The 10,049-nt window shown below is 31.2% G+C and overlaps 1 pseudogene; it reads left to right on the plus strand.

The window, feature by feature from the left end:
* Nucleotides 1-4,981: 4,981 nt before the first annotated feature.
* LOC120190450 lies at nucleotides 4,982-7,927 on the plus strand (annotated as a pseudogene).
* Nucleotides 7,928-10,049: the final 2,122 nt, after the last annotated feature.

Below are 10,049 nucleotides of genomic sequence, written 5' to 3' on the forward strand. Positions count from 1 at the left end.
AAAATTGTGGAAGCTTTTACAGAAAATTGAAAGTAATTGCACAACGATTTAGAGTGGTTCGACTTTATCAACCAAAGTCTACGTCCACTACCTTAGCTATCCACTCTAAGGATTTTCCAACAAATTCACTAATTTGTTCTTTCTTTTGAGGCCAAAGAGATAACCTTACAACTCCCTCAAGAATATACCCCAATTCTTGAGAACACTCTTTTCTTAAAAAGAAGATTAAAAATTTGCAAACTTACAAGAAAAACCTCACAAGACAAATATGTTTGCACAATTCTAGAACAAAGAAAGAACACTCAAGAATAAATACGATTGAGCACAATAAGTGTTCTTGAAAGCAAAATGAATATTGAATGAAAAATAGGCTTGAAATGCTCAAACTTGAGGTTTGATGCTTTCTCTTTGATTCTCTCTTGATTCTAGTTGCTTGATGTTTCTTATTCTTGATCAATGGCTTCTAAGCTTGCTTAAATACACTTTGAATCACTTCTGAACGTTGGGGATGATTAGTGGAGATAATAGAGCCGTTTAAGTGTGAAATCATTTAATAAAAACAGCTTGGAGCGTGGGGGGAATCGGTACCCCTCATGGGGAATCGATTCCCTAAGTGTAAAATTCAAATATTTCGACCGTTTGAACAAGGGGGAATCGGTACCCCTGGGGGGAATCGGTTCCCTCTGAGCAATCTGGAATTTGTGACTTTGAAATGGTTTGAAATATTTTGTAAAATTGTTTTGAAATTATTTTAAGATTAAAACTTAATTTTACACTTGAGTAAGAATTAAAAATGACATTTGAAAGATTTGAAGTAATATTTTAATATTCGAATGAATATACTTAGAAAATCTTTTTGGAAAATCTTAAAATTCATTTAACTTAATTTGTTATATCGAAATATCAAAATGTTTTCAACAATATTGATTATAAAATTATCTACATCAATTATATATTTGAGTCATGTTAACTTTCAGAGGTAACCTTCAAAACTTTTAGTTCTTTACCGGGTAAAATCTTCGAATAGAATCATTCATTTATTAAAGTTTTCAAGAAATCCATATACTTTGAACAAAAGAGTATCATAATCTCTAAATCAACTACAGTGTATAGACAAGACATCTAACAGATTAATGTGATGTACTAGAGTGAAATTTGAGATTTGATAATCATATCTATTTAACCTACTGACCTACAACTGGTCATAAATACACAATACGTGATAACACCGATCAGGCTCATTATAAATACACCTCATCTACGATTGAGAGAGATTTTCTCCATTTACACTGACTTCTCTTTCTTCATCCCATCTTTTCTATTATACTTTTATCTCTTTTACATAAAAACATTGATAGACAGTCGTTGTTTCACCTGTAACTCTTCATCCAAATTAGAAGAGGTAAACCACCAACGATTGACGATATTAACTTATTCCCATCTGTAAGTATTATCATAGCACGAATTGAGTGACCTCAATGGTAAATGAATTGTTGTTATTTTTTGCAGATCTAAGTTTGAGGACCAAGAATGTTAGGGGTGTGAGCGTTCACCATCAAATGGTTGAGAGTTATCTTTGAATAGATACTGACTTGTACTTACCTCATAATAATAAAAAAAAATATTATCATAATGATTGAGAGTTTGGTTGCACCAATTCCATTTCTTTTTTATTTTTCTTCATGTGCCAACTTTTGTCTAACTTTGCTTAGGCCATTGCACCCGAAGCAATTGCTCTATGCTTCTTTAGATCACTTCAATTCGTAGCTTCACAAATCAACTCTTCATGACTCACATTTTCAGTATTCATTTCTCATTGATTTAATGATTCTTTGTCCCTGTGAGAATTTGCATTTAATAGTATGGGTTCTTTGTCCAGCACAACACTTAAGACATGCAGTATCTTCTTTTCTTTAACCTTCCTGTTACATGCAGTGTAAAGAATACAAAGAGAATGTTCAATAATTCTGCAGACTGCAACGCTGTACTTCTCTATTAAGTTTTCTCTTGTATTATGAAGCATTAAGATACTCGTTTTTCTTGAAGTAGTAACACATTTTTCTTATATTTCTAGATTTCGATCTATTCTTGATGTTGCTTACAAAGTACTTTTATGGTCCGTTTGCTTCACCGAAAACATATTTCGGAAAATGGTTTCCGTAGAATGAATTGTATTTACCGGAAAATAAATTCTTGAAATCATTTTATGGTGTTTGGATGATGCTATGTAAATTAATTTCCACTAACTGATAATTTTTTAAAAATATTTTTTTTATAAATATCGAATATAATTAATTTGAAAATAATTAATATTATTATTTTTTAATATTAAAAATAATTATAAAAAATAATTTTGGAAAATCGATAACTAAAAGTCGCTACGCTTTTGAAGACAAATACTTAATATTTGAATTATAAAATTGTCTTCTGATTTAAGCTGTCTTCCTAACTTTGAATTCATTAAATCATATTTTAATATAATTTTGTTTTTAAAGTATAATTCAAAAATAATAATCGAAAAATAATTATGAAATCTAAAAAGAAAAAAATTTAAAATAAAATTTTTAAATTTAATTTTATTACTAATAAATATTAACTATATATAAATAATAATTTAATTGTTCAAATATTTGATTTATATTGACAATTAAAGTGCACAGCTCTGAATTGAAATTACATATTCAAATCCAATTAATGGTTTTTTTTTCTGTCATAATCTAAAATATAATATAATATTTAAAACATTTTGAAAGAAACAAAAACGGGGTTCGTTCTGCTGGTTGAGTTGCTGCCATGGGAGCACTCGGCATTGGGTTAAACCTTCCCAAGGCCTACTTTTAATTTGTTTCATTTTTCGTTTAAATAGGTGGTGACACATGTCACTATTTAATTGGTGTAGAAATTATTCAATTAATATATTAAAAATAATTTCAAAAATATTTCAATCATGTCGTGAGAGTGCCATGGCATATGTCACCATTGACAAGTGTGATTAAATTAAAATTTTGATCAAATTGAAAGAATATATAAATATTAAGGATCAAATGTTTAATTATATTAATTTCATCAGCACTTCCGTCAAATGTTAACGACAAGTGACCTGATTAAATGCATTGAAATAGTTAAGTGATATGATTGATAAAATTTCAAAAATTATGGTCAAAATGAAAAAAGTGTTATAGTTAGGTGATCGTTGATATAGTTAGGTGATTTGATTGACAAAAATTTAAAAATTATGATAACTACGTTCGAAGAGTATAGTAGTAGAGGGATCTGATGCATATTTACTCATTTTTTCTATATTTTTTTAAAAAATACATTATATTTACAAATTATATTATTATTATTATTATTATCAAGGATTAACAATATAGTTTATTCACTCTTAGAATTTAGTCAAATTTTATTAGATTAAAATATTACAAAAAGCTTCCTCAAATATTTCTAATAAAAAGAAATATGATTTAATTAAAGAAAATTAACGCATGGAACGTGTTCAAAATACATAATAAATAGATACAGAAATTTGAGTACATATCAAGGAAAACAAAATCGACATCGACATAAAACTAAGGGGTTGTTTGTTTGGCTCTGAATGGAATCATTCAGCGCTGAATGTTGAACCGTTCAGCATTCAGCACGTGTGTTTCTCACCTCTGAATGATTCAGTGCTGACTGATTTAACAAAATAGTGATGAATGATTCAGCAGAGAAATACATTCTGAATGATTCAGAGTCATTATCAAACAGCATGTCACATTCAGAGTTAATTCATACAGAGCCTCTAAATCATTCAGCGCTTAATCATTCTGAAGTAAACAAACAACCCCTAAGTATCGGTCTCCAGATCTCCTCATTTGAATTACTGCATAATAACACAATTTTCTTTCTGTTCAATGTTGAATCACTTAGTTTGGGTTAGAGCTTAGGAGCCCTTTGTATTCATGCAACTGAAATTTTAAGCATTATTCTTCTTCAAGTATAAATATATTTTTGAAAAAAAAAATCAATATGATCCTCGTATTATTATTTTTTCAATGTTTTCAACTCATAAAATAAATCTAATGTGGCTCTTTGATCAACGTTTTTACGTAGATGACATTTACAGTGAAGATGTGGTAGTCCATGGTGGTAGATTAACATGGCGGATGACATGACTGAAATCTAAATGATAACTCAAACATGGCAGATGGACTGCCACAGCACCGTAGACTGTCACGCCAGCATCGTGAACTGACACACCAATACTGTCACGATCAACAACAAAAAATGTTGATCAAAATGTCACATTGAGTTTTGTTTTCTGAGTTGGGGGACATGTTAAGAGAAAAAATAATACGAGGACCGCATTAATTTTTTTTCCCCAAAGGTACATGGACCTCTTATGCCTTTTTACCTTTTATTTTTAATGGAGAGCACCTTAATTAGTAATTTTTGAAAACTTAAATACATACTATAACCAAAAAATTATTTTAAACACCTAAAATAAATTAAATGTACAATATAAATATTTATTTTTAAATAAAACAAAAAAAATTAAACTTGTACGTATATTAGAGTTTCATAAATAAATCTATTAAATTTGCTTCTTCTTCTTTTAATAATCATGATCAAATTGAGTAAAATTTTAAACAGTAACACAATTTTGCATTTTTATATCCTCGAACATTTAATAATCATCATTACTATATAAAAATTATACGTGATCAATATATCACTATCATTACATTAAATATTTAATTTTAATATATGAACCGAGTAATCTCAATAGTAAAAGAATTATCGTTATTCTTTGAATTTCTAACTTGAGTGTAAATATTCAATATCAAATTATTAACGGTTATCTTTGAATTTTTTTAAATTAAATACAAAATAAAAGTTAATTGCAAGGAAGCAATACATTTGCATATTGATAAGTAATTTAAGTTGATCATTAAAAATATAGCCATCTCCAATTGTCCTCTTTCTTTCTTTTTGATCCATGGGAAATTGCTGTGCTAACCCCGGTTCTAATGTGGAGAATAAGAAGGGGCAAAAAAAGAACAGAGCTAACCCGTTTTTTGGAGATGAATATGCTGTCAACAATGGATCTGCTACTAACTTCAAGCTGAGTGTTTTAAAGGAACCGACTGGTCAAGATATTTCGGCTCAGTACGATCTAGGCCGCGAGCTGGGGCGCGGAGAATTCGGGGTAACATATCTGTGTACGGATGTGAACTACGGTGAGAAATATGCTTGTAAATCGATATCAAAGAAGAAACTGAGAACCGCAGTGGATATTGAGGATGTGATGAGGGAGGTAGAGATAATGAAGCATTTGCCTAAGCATCCTAATATCGTGACATTGAAGGATACTTATGAGGATGATGATGCTGTTCACATTGCTATGGAACTGTCTGAGGGAGGAGAGTTGTTTGATAGGATCGTCGCGAGGGGCCACTACACGGAATGAGCTGCTGCCGGGGTTATGAGGACGATCGTCGAAGTTGTTCAGGTTGAACTCTGAATGAATCTTTGTGTTGTTGAATTGGCATAGTCTTGCATTTCATGTTTATGGTCTTACATGAGGTCCATACTCCCATATAGTTTATTTTTCATATGTTTGCTAGAAAATAGTTTAAGCCTTACATTATTACAGGAGCCTTAGATCTAGTTTTTCAGTTTAGTTTCTAATTATGTTTTCAGTGATAAATGAGCTTTTCTTATTGATTTGAACCTCCTTGACACGAAGCAATGATAACTGCTTATTCAATTATGTTGTGCAGATGTGCCATGAACACGGAGTCATGCATCTCGATCTCAAACCTGAGAATTTTCTCTCTGGAAATAAGAAGGAAACTGCCCCATTGAAGGCAATTGATTATGGGTTGTCGGTCTTCTTTAAACCTGGTATTGCATATCAACTATTAAGTACCGACTAGATGAGCTTTAAATGTCTTTTCTCCTTCCATCAATCCATATTTGATGGAGCTGAGTTTGAGGCTTTACTTATCTCCTTTGTTTTATATTATATGCTCAAGCAGCTTGAGTTTGCCTCAAGAATGCTCTTTCTTAAAAAGTGAGCGATTCAATGAGATCGGGAAGTCCATATTACATGGCTCCAGAGGTTCTTAAACGAAATATGGCCAGAGAGTTATCCTCTATATTTTACTCTGTGGTGTGCCACCGTTTGGGCAGGTTGGTCTTGCAATCTTCGACGAGTTCTTTTCTTCATGTGTCATGAAGGTTACATCTCAAGATAATTTTACCGGCAGTGTATACTTTGAGAGTTTGGGCAAAAGATAAGAGAGAGCAGATAAAAGTTATTTAATTATGTATCAAGAGTTGATGCATCTTTTTGCATACAGTTTCTCTATCTACTCCTATGCTTTCAGAAAAATAAGTCTAAAAACATTTCTGGCGTCTGCATGCAGAGACCGAGCAGGAGGTAGCACAGGCAATTATCCGCTCTATTATCGACTTTAAGAGGGACCCATGGCCTAAAGTTTTGGACAATGCAAAGGACCTTGTAAAGAAAATGCTTAATCCCGATCCAAAGCTACGTCTTACAGCACAGGAAGTGCTTGGTAACCTTCTGCACATCTTACACGCTTTATGTATGTTGATATATATTTTGCATGTATGAAAAATCATTCAAACTACCGTATGCAGAGCATTCGTGGATACTAAATGCCAAGAAAGCTCCCAATGTTTCACTGGGTGAGACTGTGAAAGCTCGGCTCAAACAATTTTCTGTAATGAACAAGCTGAGAAAAGAGCTCTAAGGGTAATGATTCGAAGAACTCCTGTAGTTCATCTAATTTAAGTTACGGCTGCAAACTTTTGGGGGGCTACCTTAACCTACTCGATATTGGCTATGTACACCCACTGTTTTTACTTTTAATGATTGTGATTTAAATATTTCAATTTGCCAGGTGATTGCTGAGCATTTGTCGGTGGAGGAAGTAGCCGGCATAAAAGAGGCTTTTGATGTTATGGACACTGGAAAACGAGGCAAAATAAACCTTGAGGAGATTCGGACAGGGATGCAAAAGCTCGGCCAACAGATTCCTGATGCAGATTTGCAGATCCTAGTGGTAGCTGTAAGATTATCTGACCCCAAAATATGACTAAGAACTTAAAAGAATGACTAATGCAACTGATATGTGTGGTTGCGGGGCTCTACTGTTCTGCTTATTTCTTCTCCTTTTAGGAGACACATCTCGTCTCCGTTTTCTTGCATAAACTTAATTTACTGAGTTTTCCATGTTATGTCCTATAACTAACGTTTCAATCATATTTCGAAATTCCAATCATCGATGGAATAACTGCAACTTGCTTTGACAGGCTGATGTTGATGGTGATGGAACTCCGAACTACGGAGAATTTGTAGCAGTTTCAGTTCACCTCAGGAAAATGGCCAATGACGAGCACTTGCATAAAGCCTTTGCCTTCTTTGATCTAAACAAAGTGGCTTCTTAGAGAGGAGATCTGCGAGATTCCTTAAACGATGAAGTTGATAATGAGGAAGTTATTGATGCCATTATGCACGATGTTGACACTGACAAGGGACATTTTCTTTTGGTTATGTGGATTCAATTGAACTTGTCATCTTATCGATGCTTATCATGTTCGTTTCTGTATTGCACTTTATCCATTGCTTGAAACCTCTACTTATGTTGACACACATACAAAAATCCCGCGTCTTCTGTTTCGTGCTTAGTTTCAAGTGATGTGGTTCATCTCAAAGCAACTGAGTTTGAAACATCTCCAAATTGCATGATCAGAAGTTAAAGCCTTTTCTTTTACGTTGCAGGATGGGCGCATAAGCTACGAGGAGTTCGTTGCGATGATGAAAGCCGGCACTGATTGGAGGAAAGCATCCAGGCAATATTCACGTGAAAGATTCAACAGTCTAAGCTTGAAGTTGAGGCTGCTTCAAGCTTGAGTCATGAACTCGGTTGAACTCGAACCTGACCCGAGCCTGACGAGTTCCGACCCGACCGTTTGGATCAGGTTTTTTATAAAAAAAAATCGGTTTCGGATCTGGTTGGAATTTTTAGAGGTTATATTCGGACCAGGTTCGGGTTTAAGGTGAAAAATATCTTACCTGGCCCAAAAAAATATAATGTTACTTTATATATTCAGTTAATATAGAACTCATAACTAAGAGAATATGATGAAACAAGTATGTGTTTCTTGCCAACCGACCAAATGTGATTCATTTTTTAGTAAAGTACATATTTAGTACTTAAACAATTAGTTTTAGTCTATTTTAGTACATAAGCTTATAATTTTTTTAAAATCATACATAACATTCAGTTCTATTTCATTTTAGTACCCCATCGTTAAAAATTAACGTGTTTAGTACTAAAAATATTTTGGTCTGTTTAATACCTAAACTTTCAAAAAAAAATCAAAATTTAAATTTTGAACAGTATAGTAAAATGAAACAAAAATTAAAGTTTTCAAGAGTGACACTAAAATGTAACAAAAACCAAACTCTAGATGGTTTTGAAAAAATCGAAAGTTTAGGAAGTAAAACGAACCAAAACTAATAGTTTAAGTACTAAACACATAATTTACCCTTGCTTTATTTTTGGTTATATATTATATATATATAATATATATATATATATATATATATATATATATATAATATATATATATATATATATGTCAACATGATATATAAGCCAAAGTATTTGCATTTTGAATTGGATGAAAGATGGTCAAAGTCAAACTAGTATTTTACAAGCATGTCCAATTTATTTGGAGTAGAACTGAAAAAGAATAATTGGAGGAGGGAGTGAAGACAAAACGCAGTCGCTTCTACATTAAACGCCAAACTTGTCCTTTGTTCAATCTAAACATATTTTATACTCATTGTCCTCTTACTGTTGAAGCTTTATTTTGATTTTTTTTTTTTTGCCAAATGAAGTAAGTGGAGTGGTAGGCTGATTTACCCCAATAAAATTATTGGACTTTTTATTTAGTCTATTAGGATAAGTTAAATTTATTTTAGGATTTATATTTTTTATAGTGTTATTAAAATTTATCATATTGAGGTGATGAGTTTGAATCAAAAATATTTTTTATTCGAACTCGTCACGTTAGGGTAAAGAGTTTGAATAAAATATAATTTTTATTAAAATTTATTATATCGAGATAAAAAATTAGAATAAATAAATATTTTTATTGAAACTCGTCACTCGACGTAACGAGTTCATGTCACTATAAAAAAGATAATAAATCTCAAAAATAAATTTTAATTTATCTTAATAGACTAAATAAAAAATTTATATATCTTACTGGGTCAATTTTGCCGAGTGGTCCCATTTGGATTCGAACATGGTGCGTGTCTTGCTCCGTGTCTCTCATCTCTTGTTACTCCAGTGATTTTACTATCTAGTTTTAATCTTAATATTTATTTATTTATTTATAAAAAATGTACTTTTTTTGTTTAAATTATTAAAATTATTTTTATTGAAACTGAAAAAGATTAAAATTAACTCACCAAGACAGAAAGCCATGGTGGAGGTCGAGAGGAATCGCCAACCTAGGGAATTGTAAAAACAACACTTAGGACTGAGGTTGTTAGTGTTTGATCATGTCGGTTTTTTTAATTTAACTTTAATTTGAAAGATTAATGTTTAAAATATTAGTATTTTAAAATATGAATGGGTCTAGAATAGGTAACACATCGATATCCATCGCTTATGATGTGAATCACCACTAGTATAAAATATAGTGAACTTTATAAATGGTCATTAAATTTATTAAAATAATTTTATTTTTTATTAGTTTTCAAAAAAAATATAAAATAGACATTAAATTTTGAGTTTTGTTACAAAATGAATAGCAACCCTGAAATATTGTTAATGGGTCACATTATGTTAAATTAATAGAAAATATTTTATTTGATCCTTTAATTAATTAAAATTTTAATTTTGATATTTTTAGCATTTTAAAGTAATAATTTCAAAAGAAATTAGAAAATTTATTTATTTTTATATAGAATACAAGAAAACAATTTATTTTTAAAACTAAAATTATACTTTTTTTTAATT

Source organism: Hibiscus syriacus, unplaced genomic scaffold, assembly GCF_006381635.1.
Source record: "Hibiscus syriacus cultivar Baekdansim isolate YM2019G1 unplaced genomic scaffold, ASM638163v2 tig00000340_pilon, whole genome shotgun sequence".
NCBI classification, from domain to species: domain Eukaryota; kingdom Viridiplantae; phylum Streptophyta; class Magnoliopsida; order Malvales; family Malvaceae; genus Hibiscus; species Hibiscus syriacus.